Below are 20,822 nucleotides of genomic sequence, written 5' to 3' on the forward strand. Positions count from 1 at the left end.
GTTAAATTAAAAACCAGCATTCGTGAATTTTCCAAAAATAAACTGGTATTATATTACATTTCAGTATAAAAGTATTTCAAAAATTAAACTTGAGCATCCGTAATCTAATTAATTAAAAATGACTACGCTTTTAAGTAAGTTTTCTAAATAAAAAGCTCCCTAAAACGCGCTTTCAATCAACTTCCAAATTGAAGGAGTAATATCGTCTAATAATATAAAACACGCATTTTTTTCATTCTTAATTTGTTTGCGACGATATGCTCACAGAGGGGGGCTGAGGCAATATGCACGCAAAGGGCAGATTCCACCATCTTGTATTGTATGTCTGTCTACATTATATATTCTGCATGTCTACAGTACGTTAATTGTACCGGCAGTAAGACAGTTTTATAATTGTGATAATGAAAAATCAAGATGCTTCAAACAATCATTATGTTTTTTTTTTCTATACATAAAACTTACCATATCTTATTCGTCAAATGCTTCATCCCTGTCCGGCTTCTCCTTTTGATGTTACAGACGTATATGTTTTGGAATTGGCTTATGAGGGATCAGTGATAAAATATATATCGCGAGCGCCCTATTTACGGAAGTTTTTTATTAATACAATATAATCCGGTATTGTGTTATTTGATCACGGCATGTCATACGTTAGTGTTAAAATATAAAACAAAGTACAATCATTTCATTTGTGTAACTTACATTTGCAAGTCGATTACATTATTCCTTAAATAAACTTCTTTAGTTAGAAAATTAGGACTAGGAATAGGACAAGATATTTCGGTTATGAAACAGGTCACAGTATAATAAATAGTCTTTAATCAATGGCTTCGCAGCAAAACGCAATGTTTATCCAAGTGCTGGCGTCGGTCAAGTTAAAGGGAGCTTTGTATAGTCACGCGAAGTTAATCTGTCTTCATTTCCTATCTATCAGAATAGCGGCGAGCCCACGGGCGGAACCCAGTTGAGTCAACAAGGTTGCAAAGTATGGTTTTGAATTCCGAGACAAATACGCATTGTGAGTTCTATAAGAAAGAAAAAAAAACATTTCAATTATATTATTTTTATACTCTTTCGATTTTCATTCTTTTTTACTTTATTTGTTCAAAGATTTATTGACATACATTTTTCAATACAATAACATATTTAATTACTTCAAACATTACATTTATGTATAATATATACAACTAAAGTTTAATTTTGAAAATCGCACTTCTAGAAAATTCTTTTTGTGTTTATAGAAAGCGATATTTAAAGTTGTCAACCCCAGACATAAAACATTAGTCGCTATCAGGCGACTCTGTTAGTGAAAAATGATTTTCCACCACACCTTACAGCGGATTCACAATCTTTTAAACTTTGCCTTGTATTTTAAACGTTATCTATTGTTTTTACATCGCGTAACCGACTTATTTATCGTTTACTAACCTCATTTCTTTTTAATTTCAGGTATGTGTTACAAGTCACAAAGGTAAAACTACGAAATTCTTGACTAGGAAGAGTAGCCTATGCAAAATGATATCAAATAATCTAAGTCAAAAGGCTTTATGTGACCTATGCCGTCAAAAGTAAATACCTACTGTTCACGAACGTTTTAAACATAAATAGCTTCTTGTAAATTATAATCATATCATCATTATCAATCATTTTACAATAAAATTGAGAATTTAATTTCATGTGTTAAAGTTGGCTCTGACATACACGGCGTTATGTCTATAAGAATTGCAAACTATATCAATCTAGTTAGAGCCTCTGCTCACCTATGTCAAGAAATAAAATAGGCAACAATGTTGAGTATTATCAAAGAAAACGCAATTTACTTACCTCGTTATTTCCGTGAAGCGTTTTCCGATCATAATGACGGCTTATAGCTCGAACCAATTTAATATTTCCCCTTCGTTACTTAATTCGAACAGAGTATACAACTTGAAAAATTCATTTACGTTTTGTATTTACGTGGCAATTTAAATTGAAAATGAAACTGCATCCTACAGAGCGAAACAATAGAATAGTTATCCCTCAGCTCCGGACTAAGGCTGGGACGGATGATGTGAATTTTAATTACATTTTTATGATACTAAAGCGGGCGTACTCAAGTATGTATGAAGGGCACAGACCGCGCTCTTGCAAACGCGCTTCCGGCGTGCGTACACAAAAACCCTTGCGACTTAAAAGGTTCATTGAGACGGAGACAAGTACTCGTCTATAGAGATTCACTGGAACAATGAAACGATTGAGTGGATTTTTTAGATCTAGTTTTCTCGAGTATAAAATCTAAGGGACGTTCCGTCATTGGTTACAATGCGAATTCTCACTGGTGGTAGGACTTTTTGTGAGTCCGCACGGGTAGGTACCACCACCCCGCCTATTTCTGCCGTGAAGCAGTAATGCGTTTCGGTTTGAAGGGTGGGGCAGCCGTTGTAACTATACTGAGACCTTAGAACTTATATCTCAAGGTGGGTGGTGCATTTACATTGTAGATGTCTATGGGCTCCAGTAACCACTTAACACCAGGTGGGCTCTGAGCTCGTCCACCCATCTAAGCAATAAAAAAAAAGAATAAATAATAAAAGTAATTGTGTCATGTTTCATGCAACACATCCATTAAATCGATAATGAATTGCCGAAAATGGATGTTATATATGCCACATAGTACGATTTGGTTTCTTAGCAACAAAGTGTTATTTAAAACAAAAAAAATTAAAATAATCTAACTCAAGAATTTTGTTGAAACTTTTACAAACCTATTAAAATGTCTTGACTGTTATGTCGATTGAATTCGTAAGCGGGCTATATTTCACTTTAACATGAGATGGCTGTAAAATCCGAGATTCTGTAGGCAAGCGGCCATTTATATCTTATTTCGTCCATTCGATTTTACGTCCGAATGTTTTACGTTCGCAAGGAGATGTATTGGTGATGCAAATAAGCGGTATTTTCGAGTAAATCACCACGGTTTATGCCCGGGTAGGGGCAAATGGGCATTATCCTTCTTTGCATAACGCAAAACAACCACATTTCTTCGAGGGGCATTAGTCTTTCCTCGTACGTGATGTATATCGGGACAACGTCCTTGAAGTGCCCATTGTACTCTCAGCGTAAATCAACAACAGCCGGAATCAAGCGACGGATGAACCATAGCGGAAAACAAATCATTTCGTAAGCCGTCGCGATCGCGAAAATACAATAAATAGAAAAAAAAAAAAAAGGTGCGTTAAAATGAAAAACGACAAACAACAATGAAACGTGGATTTCCATAAATAACGCAGCACGCTTTCGTTGCGAATGTGGGTAGGTTTCGAGAGTTTATATAGGAGACGAAGCGTGGCCGGTAAACAATGAGAAACATTTGAATTATGAGATTTAACATTGAAATTGCTCGCTTCGGTTTCGTTACATTATGAAGATTTCGGTATTCGAATTACTTGGGGTCCGATGGTTGCGCCCTGATACCGATATATTGACCGAGGAGAATTAGTATGCTCACCGCGCGCTTGTTTTTGCTACGTATTTTTTTTTCTAAAAGGAAAATAATGACATCATAAGTCAAGAGGAGATAAGCTTAACCGGCCCGTATTGTTTATCAGGTTTCAATTGAGATTTTTCAGTTAAGGTTCATAATGTTATTAATTTTGTAAGATGATCGTTTTTCGAAGTTCCGAGGAAATGTTTTTGTAATCTAGAGATATGTAATTAGATTTTATTTCATTATTACATTTCATAATCTGTTCTTTTTGATGCTGGATTAAATGCGGCTTATCAAAGTGAAAACATTGTTGTATACAATTTACATCTATATACGTCGGCTTCCGGATACGTATGCCACCGGTCGGTCCTTCATACATAGCTTAGTGAAGTACCCACGAAACAAATTTGAAATTCACCCCATAACGAAACGAACGAAATGAGGCTTGATATTTTGACGCTATAATCACACTGATATTAAGAATTTTAAATAACACTGAGCCGTTAATCTTAATACGCAATAAAGTGCTATAATTGTTTAAATAAAACTAAAAGAAAAACAAACGTAACATTGATTGAAACATAGCTTCGAAAACTGAAGTTTGAAACAAGAAAACAATAATTAAATATCTATCTTTGTTTCATTGCATAGATCGGTGAAAGAACTGACAGCCCACCTGGTGTTAAGTGGTTACCGGAGCTCATAGACATATAGAATGTAAATGCCGCCATCTACCTTTAGATATGAGTTTTAAGATCTCAGTATAGTTACAACGGCGGTCCCACCCTTCAAAGCGAAACGCATTACTGCTTCACGGCAGAAATAAGTAGGGCGGTGGTACCTACCCGTGCGGACACACAAGAGGTCCTACCACGAACCAATCTAATACGAACAATATTTTGACAATATAATATAGTTGTTTTCTTTTTTTTTAAGGTATCTTTTACTTTGTTTTCCATTGCTTTGTTAAGCCCGGTATAGTCTATTAATCATTTATTTCACCAATAACCGGATTGTAATATTATAATTGAATAAAAGAGCAGGCGACTTATTTGACACTAAACAGTGATAAATTAACCGAAATGTGAATGCCTCCGTAGCCTCCCTTGAGAGGTAAAGCCTACATCCACCCTATTACAGATTGGAACACGTTATGTTATGCTGATTGTGGGATATACCTACATTGTACGGTACATGATAAGATTTAGGTGGAGGTATAGAGAAAGTTGGATACGAAAGTAAGTTTGTAGGCAGCGGCTTGGCTCTGCCCCTGGCATTGCTGAAATCCATGGATGACGGTAACCACTCACCATCAAGTGGGCCGTATGCTCGTCTGCCTACAAGGGCAATAAAAAAAAAAAAAACCTAAAATAACGAACAATGGTAATAGTATCATTTCTAGGTGCCATGGTTATACTTAAGACCATTTCACGGAGAGATTACTAAGTTTACTTATCTTTAAGATTTACCAATAATGTGCAATTTACCCTACTTGTAATCGTATATACTGTCGAACATACTAATATAGAACAGTATTAAGATTATACGCGAAACGATACACCGATCGTTACAAGCACCACGCGACCGCACCGCGGCGATTTCCGATAACCGTAACATAATATAACCGCCCGTATCCCAATGTTATCTTTTGTACTGTGGGCTGTGCATTTGATCCAATTTCCCAATACAATCGGATCTTGGCTATTGCAATGGCATTATCTACGTGGGGCAGTCTCTAATGCGATAGCCAAAGAACTTTCGCTTAGCGCACTTCCCCCTCTCGCACACACAACCCTCTTGTAGGTCGGATTGAAACGAATTAAAAGTTAGCGGACCTCAGCAGATATTTTTACTTGACTGTAGTTTATAACTAAACCTTGTTTAAATGTTAATTTTGATTCAATTAAAGTTTCAATAAGAAATTGCTAATAGGTACATAAGTCACAAAAAAAAATATTTAATTATTCACACTATTTTATTTTTAAACCTTACCAAAATACACGCAACGGATATTATGCAAAAATCATTATACTCTTGTCAATCTTATCTATATATATATATAAAAATGAATTGCTGTTCGTTAGTCTCGCTAAAACTCGAGAACGGCTGGACCGATTTGGCTAATTTTGGTTTTAAATGATTTGTGGAAGTCCAGAGAAGGTTTAAAAGGTAAATAAATATGTAAAATCATCATCATCATCATCAACAGCCCACAGTCGTCCACTGTGGGACATAGGCCTCTCCCAATCCACACCACTGAGCCCGGTCTGCGGCTCTCCTTATCCACTTCTTGCCGGCCATATGTAAAATATTCTTAATTAAATAATTTTTGTTTTTCCTTCGATGCGTCCCCCGTCGGACGGATTCCTTTTGTTTATTTTAAGTTTATTTTATACAAAAGTTTAGATCTTTTATTTATCGATTAAGGCACTACGAAGAAAAAAGTGGAATAAAATAGAAATATGCTCTGAAAACTACCCCTAAAAAAAACTTTAAATCATTAATAATAACCATGAATCCTGTACATGGCAGATACATATATTATAATTCAAAATCCAATCGTCGGACATATTGTAGCGCCAAGGGAAATCCTTCAAGGTGAGAGGTCGCCGGTCAGTGGAAAATCTTTCCCTCTTTCCTCCCTGATAAGATTGTCCAATGCAACTCCCAAAACGCAGAGGGATTGAAAAGTTCTACTGAAACTGAACGTAGTATCCCCGGGGATCAATACTTTCGAAAACATTATTACGATATCAGAATAGTTTTGACGACTTCAAAATGAACATAAACTTTGTATTTTTCATCACTCATTGAATCACAATACGTTGTGCGTTGAAAATACAACTTCTTACCACTCACAATCGTAACTCACTCAATTCTATGAATAACAAAAAGTCGCTTCGAATGTGTAACAAATAAATATTAAAAATTGTTATAGATAAGTTACAGTTTTTTCCACGTCAATGCGAATATAACCAGAAAAATGTGTGAGCTCGTTCGACAGAGACCGTATAAGGAAAATAAACAGCCAAATAAATACGGGCGTACACTAACCTAATTCTGAGTAGGTACTTCTACGATTTGTTCTATACACTATGGCTATATTGTGTCGTCGCGTTGTCACTGTATACCTTGGAGACATAAATAAGTGGGTTCGCGAATTTTTCCTGGTAAAGTTGAGCGTTTGTTTACACTGAAAGCGAAGTCGTTTACTTTAGTACGTGGGGGAAGATATCACTAACGTAATTAGTACAGTCGGACGCCGTCTGCGCCAATCGACTTAATCTACAGAAAAATGCCTTTTTTTTCTTCTTCAAAACACGTGAGTACCAATTCTACAAATATGAACAGGACTTTTTTTTTAAATATTTTTATGGCCAATACAAAAAAAAATTGTTCCGTCATAAGTTATTTTTGATCTAATTTTCTAGTTGAATTAATCAGACCTTAATAGTAACAAATTGTCGAAACACTGTTTGAAGTGAACGCGCTCGATCATATTTCCTCATATCGGAAACAAAAAACACGACACATTTCACGCTCTAATGAAAACCTTTGGTCCCACTCTATGGTCTATTCCTATGCCAGAGAGAGCATTCGATTATATCTCTGAGCATTTCTAATTTCCTGGTACTACGATGCGGTTAACGCAATTTCCGAAACTATGTGTTCAATGTACCTGGGGGCAGTCCGGGCTACTCAAACTATTGTCGTAAAATCAATAACAAATACATATTTTCTGCTAACAAGATCGTACTAGAAAGTCGATTCAAATATACGATCGCTTTATATTTGATTCTAACAATTGTTCAACAATATAAGGCGGTATTGGCCTGAGTCTGATTCAAAAGAATAGGTAATAGAGTCTTTAGAATATTATATGCAGGACACCGCGACGCAATGCTATCAGGACGACCACCACCTGCGACCACCATTCCACACCAGACCACCACAAGAGAGTAACTCGTATTCTGTGCCAGCATAAGAGGAAACCACAATCTTGCCTATTCCTCTCTTTTGATTTTCGAGTATAGACAAGTATTTAGTCTACCTTATGGCGAGTGGTCATAGTCGCTAATGGACACCAGCAGTTCCAGGTACTCTGCCAGGCCACTGCCTACGGCTGGGGTACGCCTTCAAACGTCCATTGAAAAAAGACATATTATCATAGCGTTTAGGAAATATCGTACGTGCGAAAAAATATCTCTGGAAACTTACTGTGGATTAGCTTTGTAGTAATTAGGCACTGAGAATGAGCTCTGCTCCATTGATGGTCGCTGCGGTGGTAAAATAAATCTCATCGTGAAATAATTCTGCGTTATGGCTTGCAGAATGGGATAGCCGTTGTATAATGCAATTAAGACATTGACAATAATTAAAAAAGTAAGGCTACGGACGCAGAAAAGGCATTTTACTTTTCTTAAAATTATTTTTAATCGCTTACGTCTATATATTTTAATAACTTACCTGAAAATATAACACTGGATAATATTGAAGACATAATTAAATAAGTCTGGAAACAAGTACATTTTACAAAAGAAGAAAATATGCCTACTTCTTTTTATTAGGGACCGAAATCGTAAAATAACTCCGGAGATAAAAAGACTCAATACCTACATTCCGACATTCCCGGGCCCAGATATTGACATTGCCAAGAATAAGAGAAAAAAGATAAATATTTGACAGTTCGCAGTAGGAAAATTTCTTTCGCTGAATGATTGACAATATACGCGGGACTTTTTTGCCGAATTCCGTATCTAAACCTTACAACATAGTTATCCTGCATAAGAAAGAAAGTTTTCTACAACGCATTATTTTTATAAATGTATACTTATATATTAGAAGCATATAGGTGAAATTACTTTTTAGAAATCGTCTCGGGCTTCTGAGATTACGACCGTAGCTTTTAGGTAAATCATTTAATGAGATCTAATGAAACGACTTTAAAATTTTGAAATAACAGAGCAGATTACAATTTTAAAAACTCAATTTGAAGAACAGGTGAAAACTTGTGCGTCTTTCTTCGGAAAGTATTTTCAGGAACAATGTCTTTAATTATTCCACTAAATATTGGAAAAAACATGTTACCGTCCAAAGACACCGCACCACCAACCTTGAAACGCGAGGTCGACATCTCAATTTATTTTATATAACACTCGATAGTGGTATTCTCCCCACCTCATTCTCATAACTAGCTTCCTGCCTAAGCTACGATGACCATCAAACCAAGCAGGCGGCGAGCTTGTCTACGCCAATAAAACAACATCTAGAACAATAACCTTTAAATTATCAACATGACTGAATAATGTCACTCGATGGATTCCAAGTCATTTATCATTGGCTCCATTTATTTTTGCGTCTTGAAGATATGATTTATAACGCGAAGGCCACAAGTGTAGGTTTGTTTTTGCGTGGTCGGAGATATTAATCGCTATCGTGCGAGTGTGCCGGCTGTCGTTTGTTTTCGTTACACTGGCATAGCCCATTAATTATCAATGAACGTCCGGCCGCCGTATGATGGAGGTACCTTTACGTCCCCGGCCTTTCCAGGTGACAGGGTACTTGCCATCAACCCTTTTTAAGCCTCCGCATTTAACGCCGAGAGCCTGATGTCATAAAAGTGTCCGATTTGGATACGTGCTGCGGACGTTGAATTCGTGAATTTCGCGATTAAATTGTCCTGAACGTTGCCCGTTCGTATTCTAAAAAGCAAAGTAAATCCCGGCCCGTAATATTACCGTTTGTTTCGTGTATTTTAAATTAATATCAGTTATCATAATCAAAAAAATATCTTTTTATTTTATTTTAAATTATGTTTGACTTTTTGTGTCACTATTCTGAATATTTTTTAATTGAATAATAAATATATTTGCATATTTTAACTCTCAGCTCGCTATTATTTCATATTCGGTTTAAGTAATAAAAACATAATTTAAACTCATAATCTTAAAGTGCACATACTTCGATGATATACATAGTTTCATAATTGACCGCCAATTTCGTGTAGCAGGCTAAAATTGTAGGCTAATTTCTCATTGGCCAGTACTGCCATCTGGCGTGGTGCGACGTGCGCTATGACATATTGATAGATGGCGCTGGTGGCGCGTCTGATTGATAGCTGACGCTTCAGTGGGTACAACTGTACAGCTACACACAGATACGTCAGTCGACACAACGTCCAGAATGCACTTCGCTCATAAATCGTGATCTTAAATGATAATCATGTAATTTTCCTTTATGATCATAATTTTAAGAAGTCGCTCATGCATCATTGTATATGATAAGACAGGAAACATAAAAATAATTAACTGTCTTTTGCAATGTAGAAGATTTTAGTATCAATAAATACCTACCTAAGAATATGCATTCATTGAATTCACATTACTATGAACAGGATACGATTTTACAAGATGATAAGCTCATAAGTAAACTTCGAATATGTTATGGATATATTAACGTCAAGCTACCGTGAGTAAACTAAATTTAAGCAAAGAGCGCTCAAACAGAAAATTCCACATGAAATTTAGTTACAACCTACATTAAATCACCGAACTCAGACGTTAATGTCTAAAGGCTTAAACTATATTCAACCTATCGGATCGCAAATCGGTTTTAATTGTAGATGCTCTGATAGGGTTGCGACGAAGGTCGGTCGCGAACTCAATTTTGGCGATTAATGACGCGAATCTAATCCAAATAAGCAGGGAGATGGCAGGCATCACGGGACCGATCCGAGCACATCCGTCTTACCAACTGAAGTCGAATTTCCCTGTAGAAATCATTTCGAACTAGTCCTAACGTACGCGCATTAATTCAAACTCAATATTAAGCAGCACTCAGACTTTCAGATAGTCCTAATGTTTTCTGAGATTCCAAAACTTAGTCTTCTCGGTGAGTGAATCTATGCGGCATGCTGTCGACAAAAAGTCAATTTAAGTAGAATTCGTGTAACTTTTACTCACTTGTTGAAGTTTTCAAATGTGTGTGTTGTAATGTCGCTGTGCAAATACTAAGCCGGCGCTTACTCGTGATTCCGGGGGGCTATTTGATTAGCCGCCTTTTAGTGCCACGTTTATTTAGCAAATAGATTAGGTTTTATTCCTCACTTAACTCCGCTCGTGTGTGAATGTTAAAATGTTTGCTTAATATGATTTTAAAGGTAAACGACTCTGTCATTTTAGTTTTTGTTTCCCTTGACAATTTTAACAGCAAATTCAAATTATAACATTTTTTGACGTGACAACGTCTTATAATTCGATGGAGCCGGCTGCACGCACGAAAAAACATGATTCATGCGGCGTTACCTCGCTCTGAGGCGCTCCTACTTGAGTGAGCGATGCATCCGCGTAAACAGCTGCTATACAATAATACACTTACATGTTTTCGTCAAGTATAAAGTTCAGTGAAAAGTGAATGTGGTGTCAATTATCCATACAAAATATCTATCAAACAAATAAAATTAAAATTTTCTTTTGAAAAATGAAACCATTCCATCAGTGTTTTCTTATGACGTTGTCACGTTCAACTATCGTCAGTAAACCGACTTTACAGACAACCGATATTTTTTTACGTGATTACATCCTGACTTACTTTAAGTTCTTATGGTAGGGGGAAGATACGGCGGTTCATTAGCCGCACCGTATTATCTCATGCCTTAATGATTTTACGCTTGCAACCACAATTTCGACAACTTTGATGGGCCCCCGTAATCATATCGTGAATTACGATTAAACTTTTGGTTTTATCTTTCGCTTGTTAATTAACCGAGCAGAAGTTTCGCTACAGTTGTTGGTCGATCGATATATGTATTGTAACTTTCTTTGAAATTTTCATAGATGCAATAAAACGAATGGTAAGCACTGCGTTCTTTAATGTTCTAGATAAACTATCCAACTCGTTTTTGTTTTTATGGAATTCCCTAAGAATGCATTAATTACGGTTAGTAGTTTTTTTTTATTGCTTAATTGGGTGGACGAGCTCACAGCCCACCTGGAGTTAAGTGGTTACTGGAGCCCATAGACATCCACAACGTAAATGCGCCACCCACCTAGAGATATGTGTAATATAGTGTAATATTATGTAGTGTAATAGTAGTATGAGTAGTGTGTAATACCTTATACCTTTAAACGAGAAATTCTTGTATATTAATATATATGTATATAATCTGAAACTCGGAAACGGCTTCAACGATTTTCATAAAATTTAGTACACATGGGATTTCGGGGGCGATAAATCGATCTAGCTACGATTTATGTTCAGAAAATGTTGTTTTATTCGTGTTTTCAATAATCAAATATTCCCGACATCTATTGGCGAATAATAATACTATTTTTCTTAATTGAGGGCAACTAACCGCTTTAAAGACACAACAAGATGGCGTTATAAAAAAAAATCATCATCCAGTTAAAACAAAAACAAAACAAGACTATTTCAAAATAATACAAACGAAAATCTATTATGTTATGCTAAATACCGTCATACGAAGACAAGAACAGCCCGTGTTTGCACTTTTAACGCGAACGAGGGCGTTTTCGTACGTCAAACATTTACATACGCGTACTAATCTTCGTATAACGTTTTATACGTTCAAATATGAAAGAGACTTAGATACCGAAATAGCTAAGTAAATTTCGTAAGAACAAAAGTAAATTAGAGGTTATTCAGCGTGTAGCGTAACGTTGAAATGCGTGAGAAAGCCGAGCTTCGCGTCAGGTGATACGGCTGTCGTATTTATTCGCTCGCTCCTTCGCAACGACTTCGTTTGCGGATTTGTTTGTTGGAAGTCTTCTTTGGGACATTATTACAATTGGTTACTTTTAGTAATATTTTCTTGAGACTTATCACTACATAGTATAAAACAAAGTCGCTCTCTCTGTCCCTATATCTGTCTGTCCCTATGTATGCTTAAATCTTTAAAACTGCGCCACGGATTTTGATGCGGTTTTTTTTAAAAGATAGAGTGATTGAAGAGGAAGGTTTATATGTATAATAACATCCATTAAATAGTGGAGAAATCAATAATAAATTACAGTTTCCGAAGCGGAGCGAGGGCGGGTAGCTAGTAATTCATAAAGAGATTCAATAAATTAGGTAAATTTAAAGTGATCTCAAGCACCTTAACTTTTAAGATCAGATGTACTCAGAGCGATTAGTACTATTAATGGAGCAATTAATAATTTTTTATTTAGCTTAAACACTTTTAACATTTCAACTATTAAATTTTAGCGTACCATCACTTAGATCTAACGTGTTTAACAAAACATCTACAAGCTACGATGTTACGAAAACGTAGCCACGGGCTACGAACCGTAGCCGTTACCTACGCGGTTTCGAATAAATCTCAGTCGTGGATTACAAGGATTCGCTTACAAGTTCTTGCTTTCTAGGGATATTAATACAGAATGCAAGCAACTATAAACCCACGAAAAGACAACTCTTGTTTATTTATTCACAAAAGATATTTTATTAAAAAAGTACACAATTACACATTTGCCTTTTTGGATGTTTTCAAGTGATTTTTCACTTTAAAGAAAACGTTTTCCTTCCAATGCAATTCACTATTCTAACTTACAAATAAATACTGAAAGTAATGTATAGAGCATTTACGAAAAAAAATCTGAAGAACGTTATAGGCCGTGTGAAAACTTTCCAAGGTTACACAACCTCAGTGCTTATGACTCACCTGAACCTTCCAACATTAATGAGAAATATGACAGTATAAAACGTCCTTGTTGAAGCGTCTCCAGATCGATGTTTATTTGTATGCAGTCGAATTGAAAATGGTAATTTTCCACGTTGTATTTTATTTAATCATGATTGAGACAATGTGTTTCAACTTTCGTGTTTTGTTTCAAATATTTATTATTAAGGAATATCATATCATTAGGCCGTAAGTATTTTTTGATAATTTCTATAATTTTAGGTTATCTAGAACTTCACAAAAACAAACTCTGAAAAAATCTTCACTTGAAGTATAAATAGGGTGATACAATATATTAATTATCTTTGATAGATTAAACAAAAATTAAGGAGAGAAGCAGCCGCCCCCGTAGAAGTAAGAAGAGAAGAGAGAAGAAGAAAAATCCTACCCACCATCAGCTCAGACCCAAACAACTCAATCCCGCAGCTCATCACCCCTGCTTTAATAGGCAGGGAGTTATAAGCCCGGGCAGTGGGGTTTCCCCGAGGCCCGTCCCCGATAGTTGTATAATAGTAGTGGTAGACTACCAAACTGCCAATTTTTATTAGGAAGCGTGTAGTCGTGTTCGAAAAACCAAATTCTCTCTAAAAACTCATTTTACTTCTGCATTTCAAAGTAAAAATCGAAATCGTTCAAGCAAAACAAATTTAACTGGCGCGTTCTTTAATGACGACACTTACTGACCGAGGGGTCGACGTCTCGTTAATTTTTGATCGCAATAAGTGCAATTGCAGCTGACAGTCGTTCCCGTGTTTTACGACAATGTTCCGGAGAACTGGAGGAAATAAGATTTTAGTATCGCCCATAAGTTCTGTTACGCTACTTAATGTACTCTATGTACTCGTAACATTGACGTATCATTTTGTACGTTTCAATGTTGAACAGGTTAAGGACCGAGATTTTTTTGCGATTTTTGCCAAAAGCAATTCTTTTAATATTTTTTTTTTGGCCTTGTATGCAGACGATGCGTTTCGGTTTGATCTATGAGGCAGCCATTTTACAATAACGTCTCAAAGTAGGTACCGGTATTTATGTTGTTGGTGTCTATGGACCCTGATAACCACTTAACACCAAGGTTTTTTTTATTGCTCTTATAGGCGGACGAGCATACGGCCCACCTGATGGTGAGCGGTTACTGTCGCTCATGGACTTCAGCAATGCCAGGGGCAGAGCCAAGCCGCTGCCTACCGTTAAATGCATATGGACAAAGAATTACTCAAATAAGCTATTCCTACTTTTAGTTTTATGATTATGCAATTATATTGTAGAATAGTCCCCCTTCAATATGTTATAGCTACTAGTCTAGATGAGCCATAGGGGTCCGTGGTTCTTACATATTCAATAGAAAACTTGCGGTCAGTGGTATTCTAGGCAGGTGAGTTGCGGCAGTCCCAAGGGACCGCTTTCTTTTGGTAAAGTAATAGTATCCACCCATAGGGACCGCTCCGATTCTTAACCTGTTAACTACGTATCTGAAATATTTTTTTATTGTCCATGCAGGCAGACGAGCCCTGATGGTGAGTGGCTACCGTCACCCATGGACTTCAGAAATGCCAGGGGCAGAGCCAAGCCGCTGTCTACCAAATAATGTGTTTTTTTTTTATTAAATGAACATACTTATAAACCGACTTCATAAGAAAATTAATTTTCTAGGCATGTCCTTCTTTAAAGTGTTTTTTTAGGGCATAAAAATTTAAATCACCTTTTTAAGAAATTATCAATCATGATACTCAAATTAAAGGATTTTTCAAGGAAGGTGTCTTCTGTTCGACTACGTTCGCATTTTTTTTTCTAAAATAAAAAACTGCAGGTTTACCTAATCGTAAATAATAGGACACCGTTAATATCAGGGTCACAGCCAGATCGCTGCCTGCTTACACCCCCTAGTGGAACCTAGTTAGACTTGAAACATGACACGAGTTTATGCTGGTAAAAAGAAAGATTCGATATCATCTTAAACAACTTTCCAGAGGACATTGTTCCATACAATCCTTTTACATATAATTTATCGTTATATCAATAATTGAACAACTGATCAGGATATTTATTTTAAACTATATAGAGTTGGAGATTGAAGAAGGAATTTCTTATAAATAAAAATTACTCGTTTTTTTACACGCTTTATATTAGCTTCACTTGTATGTATGTTTGTATGTTTGTAACTGACTCCTTTAGACGCGATTTTGACCCACTTTAAACGGCCAGATTTCATTTAAACTTTGTAGATTTACCGAGGACCGATGACAATTCAATATTTAAAAAAATTTAAAAAAAATATTTAAAATTGAAATTCAGCTAAAAAATTAAAAATAAATAATAGTTTACAAAAACTAAAAAACACGCTTTATATAAAATTCAACTAAAAAAAGAAAATAAATTTTAATAAATTTAGATTGAAAATAGTGTAAAAAAAATTTTTTTATTGTAAAAAAAGCGTGGGATGCATGGTGTTATTAGTTGTAAATATTTTACTGACAGATATGAGTAGAAGAATTATTTTACTACAAATTTAACACCCGTTAAGCTGCGCCTTAAATCTCTTTCAATTAAAACTACTAAGACTTCTCGAAGGCAATACATCTAATTTTCCAATCCCTTTTTAGGTAGTGTCGTTACTATTGTACAATCCCGACGAGAAATTCGAGTTATTTATGTTCTGTCTCCATGTTTCACCCGAACGAGGAACAATGTAACCCCGAATGAAAGGAATTGTTCGAATCGGCATACCTCATACGAATTAACTATTTAGGTACTTGATGTCGAATATCGAAGAGAATAAAGGTGTTTTCATACCGTGCTTAGTCTGACTAGCGGCCGGTCTATCATGGTCTAGACTTAGTACTTCGAAATTCAAATATGTAATTTACGAGACCCATACATTTTTATTGCCACACTTTACTTAATGGTAGGCAGCGGCTTGGCTCTTCCCGTGGCATTGCTGACGTCCATGAGCGACGGTAACCTACCATCAGGTGGGCCGTATGATCACGTCTGCCTACAAAGGCAATAAAAAAAAAACTTTTAGACAATGAACTATATTCGTAACGTTTCAAAAAATGAAATAGAATAGTTGTTGTTTTTTTAATGCTGTAAATATCTAAGGCCAGTCACTTGAGGTGAATGCTAACATTGAACCGTGAGGTCGATGTCTCAATTATAATAACATGTATTTGATAATCGGTTGTCCTGTGCTTCAAATCAGGATACATTAATACTTTGCAGCAGAAATAGGCAAAGCTGTAGAAGCTACATTACGCTACACTGCCTAGTGGCAATGCAGCGTAAAACTTATCTCTCTCCATTCAACATCATAGATGAATAAAGTTTATCCAATATTTAAATATATATAACAAAATTATTGTACCTAAATTATTTTACATTACAACATGGCTGTTTTTACCATTATTTAATTGTTACCCGATAATTGAATTATTATATTGCTTTTGTTTATATTAAACATATTTACGATTATAATCGGACTGTAATAACGTGTCGTTTTTTATTTGGTCTACTATAATTTTTATTCTACAAACTAACGAAATATTAGCAGAAATCCAAGCAAAATGAAATGCTTGTAGCGGAAATGCTAAAACGATTCGTCTTATCAATTTTAGTAATACAAAAAAAAAACTTCCTTTAATTTGACATGTTTTAAAACTTAACTTGAAAGTTTATGACGGCAGTTAATTTAAAGTAGTTAAGTTAATTGGTTAATAAAGCGTTTGCCGAACTTTAATTTGAACACTTCAAGTTTTGACGTCTTGCCGTGAAAGTTTTCCTTGTATTTTTAGATAATCTCGGACTTATTTTATTAATAGAAGGCTTATCTATGTTAATAGTTTAACGTAACCGATTTAATTAAATACCCTTGCTAAATTAGCGTAAACACAACACAAACAATGCCACGTAAGAGTTCGTTAAATACGTCTCGTAGTAGAACTCCGAGGCATTGTTCTCTAAATTTTACATTCACGTTAGTTAGAAATTTCGTCTCGTCCTGATTTACGATCGGCCCTCGAGTAAGGAGCATCTAACAGAGAGATTATTTATTCGCGGTGCTTGTCTAACACTCAAGCGTCGGTCGGAGCCAGCGAGTAACGCGCTCCGATTTGTTTATGCTAAACAACCTGCAACCAAAACTCTAACGTTCGCACACTCAAAAATAATTAACATATTTTAAATACAAAAAGACGACGCGGCGAGTCGCACCGATCCGACAGACAACCATAAACTTGTTATTTATTTATTTTTTATTGCTTAGATGGGTGGACGAGCTCACGGCCTACCTGGTGTTAAGTGGTTACTGGAGCCCATAGATATCAACAACGTAAATGCCCCACCTATCTTGAGATATAAGTTCTAAGGTCTCCAGTATAGTTATAACGGCTGCCCCACCGTTCAAACCGAAACGCATTACTGTTTCAGGGCAGAAATAGGCAGGGCGGTGGTTCTTACCCGCGTGGACTCACAATAGGTCCTACCACCAGTAAAACTACAAAATTTAAATACAAAAAGACGACGCGTAAAGTCGCACCGATCCGACAGACAACCCATAAACTTGTTAATTCTGATTAGCGTTTCTGTTGTCATTGTTTTTGTTGATAAATCACTGCGACCGAGGCATGTCCCTTATTAATAACTCTGCGCCCGCCGAAAGAGTTAACGGCGTTCCGACACGATTGTTACTAAACCGACGGAATTTTAATTCGTCTCAGAGTTTATTAAGTGCGTAAAGTTTTAGCGGGGCCTCAGCGCGAGCGGTAAATTAAGTGAATTTTCTCGTAGGCTCGAGGGGAGGTCGCGCTCGCGCCGCTTTCAATATGATCACTGAGATATTAACAATTTTAATTGCAGTCTGTCACTTCAATCTCGGTGCTGGCACTTATCTGTATCTGTATATTATATAAAAATGAATTGCTGTTCGTTAGTCTCGCTAAAACTCGAGAGCGGCTGAACCGATTTGGCTAATTTTGGTCTTGAATTATATTTGTGGAAGTCCAGAGAAGGTTTAAAAGGTAGATAAATATGAAAATGCTCGGAATTCAATAAAAATAACAATTTTGTTTTTCCTTTGATGTGTCCATGTGATGAAAAGCTTAGGTCTTTTATTTATGGATTGAGGCACTACGAAGTCTGCCTGGTCAGCTAGTCTGTGTGTATTTTTGTTTTAGGTAAGAATGGTGACGATTTTTACGCCTTGCGTTACTCAGTTTTTCTCGGACAGGTACGGTAGTTTACAAAAGATAAAGTTATAAAATGTTACGGAATGAGAGAGCCGCGCAAAATTGCTTTTGTATGCAACATTCAATGGAAAAATGTTTTATTGGACTGAGATTTCCACGATTTACCGATAAATTCATACAATATCTCCCGTTTTATATCCTGTGGAAGCTTGTTTCTTTTTCGGGTGATATAGTTATAAATTTACCGTCGTAGTATGCTTCTTGGCGAATCTATTTTATGGCCGCGCACGCCGAACCAATAAAACCTTTTAACAGTCGTAACTATTTCTTTATAAGTTCCAAGTACGCAGTAAAATAGAAAAAAAAAAACAGGATCAGATATCTAACGGCACAATAAATCAAACGATAGGGGAAATACTGAGAATAACACGAGATACCAATCTCTTTTATTCAGGTGCTTTATTAACACAAATTTTAAATTATCCTTTGTTTTATTTCAATCGGCGTTGTGAGAAATAGTTGAACGTTAAAGGCCTCAATTCGTCGTGTACAAACTTCCTCTTACACGCGTTTAAGGCAAGCCAATAAATCTCGGGCGCTTTGTGCTCGCGTCTCCCTAAGCGTACTTAGCCATAAAGGGCACGTGCGTTGCTATTTGTATTTTCCTTACTTTATCTGAGTGAAAATGATTGTCAACATCGCATAGTCGATTACTATATTTTTCAAGTCGGAGGCGGTCAACTTCGCCAGTCATCGTTCTATTCAGTTATTCACTCGCAACGCTTTATCTCTCTTTCGAAAACGCGTCCCTGAATTAGAAATAAGCCGTCACCCGCGTGCTTCTGGCGGAGACAAGCTTCATTCCCTAAACTAACCCAAAGATAAATTATTCCAGCACATTTCTCATCACGATCCATTCTTTTCTCCCCCGACAAAGCGTCAGTGAATCCCTGGGACATATGAGTGTCCTTATCTGAGAAATAAAATGAAGTCTCGTGGCGAGCAGTTACTAAGTAACGTAACTCGACGTTCCCGCACTGTTTGTGTTTTGTGTACATTGTGTACATTACGTACCCCGAACATTGTGCGGGGTATGTAAGTATGAATCACAGCTGATAAGCACTGCGCACAGATTTGCAGGATCGCGCGACCGTTCGCTAGCTGCCAAGTTTCCTACGCCACGCCCACACATTTACATATTACATTTAGACAGATCGCATATACCACCGTAACGTTATCAACACGTTAATCCCATTAAAAGCACGATTTTCAATATATCTATACTTAATATTATAAAGCTGAAGAGTTTGTGTGTTTGAACGCGCTAATCTCAGGAACCACTGGTCCAATTTGAAAAATTCTTTCACTGTTAAATAGCCCATTTATTGAGGAAGACTATAGGCTATATAACATCATGCTAAGACCGATACAAGCGGAGCACTAATAAAGAATGTTTCAAAATTGGGGTTATTTTTACCTTTTGGGAGCTTCCGCTGCGTGCGCTGCAGAAACGGTTAAATTTTCGCTAAAATAATGTATTACAGAATTGTTCGCCTTTAAAAGATCTAAAAAAAAGTCCGGAACAGCATATGTCTATATATTAAGGTTGGCTCACTATAATGTTTTTTATGCTAACCAAATTTGTCCTAAAATAAAGCATAATTGTGAACTATTCCACGCGCATGAAGTCGCGGGCCAAAGCTAGTTTACTAATAAATTTACTAATAGCCGTATAACATTGTGTACTGATTCCTTATCAAAGTCGCACGCGTCAAAGCTATGGAAATTGTGTTAAAATTAGATGTGATTATGATCGTGTGCTCCTAAATTGGAAAAGCAGCGGTCAGACCATGGCCAGCGATAAATCAGCGTTTGTTGTTGGCGTAAACAACCGCTACACTCGGGCACTCGACATCCAATCATTACTCAAAGCATCAGTGCAGCAAAAAGTAGACTAATTGGGTTCTTGAAGGACAAGGGCCATCCGCTTCACTTTGTCGCCATCGTACTTAGTCACGTTTAGTTTTGTTCTGTTTTCTCAAATTGTTCCAGTAAAATAATTGAATTGTCTGCTTAATGCTGCACTTTGGGTAAAAATTTGATGACATAATAAGTTTGGAGTTTTATATTGACAAATAAAGACCTTGTGGAGGACACTATTTGTAAAACAAAAACTTGGGACGATGATAACGAAAATATAGGAAAGTGAATAGTGAAGAAACGGAAGAACAAAATATCGCGGGGAAAATTCATACAGGTAAAAAAAACTTAAAAAATTTTGTTATAAAAAAATGCAGTCTCTCTGAGAAAAGGTAAATTTTTTTTTACAAATTTTCCTCTTAGCTTCGTTAAAGCAATTTCCGAACTTTTTTTCTATTCGAGCGCAAAAGGTCTAAGTTTCATTCACATCGGTTCGCGGCGGTGACCGGAGTAAACACCTCACAAGTTGGCCTTTTCGAACTTCTTAGAAATT

General features: G+C 36.4%; 1 protein-coding gene across 9 annotated transcripts in view; it reads left to right on the forward strand.

The window, feature by feature from the left end:
- The window catches only part of LOC101742820 (RNA-binding protein Musashi homolog Rbp6), a 557,845-nt gene that overhangs the window by 463,667 nt on the left and 73,356 nt on the right, over positions 1-20,822 (forward strand). The gene's annotated exons all lie outside the window — the stretch shown is intronic.

This window comes from Bombyx mori, chromosome 10 (genome assembly GCF_030269925.1).
Source record: "Bombyx mori chromosome 10, ASM3026992v2".
Taxonomy (NCBI): domain Eukaryota; kingdom Metazoa; phylum Arthropoda; class Insecta; order Lepidoptera; family Bombycidae; genus Bombyx; species Bombyx mori.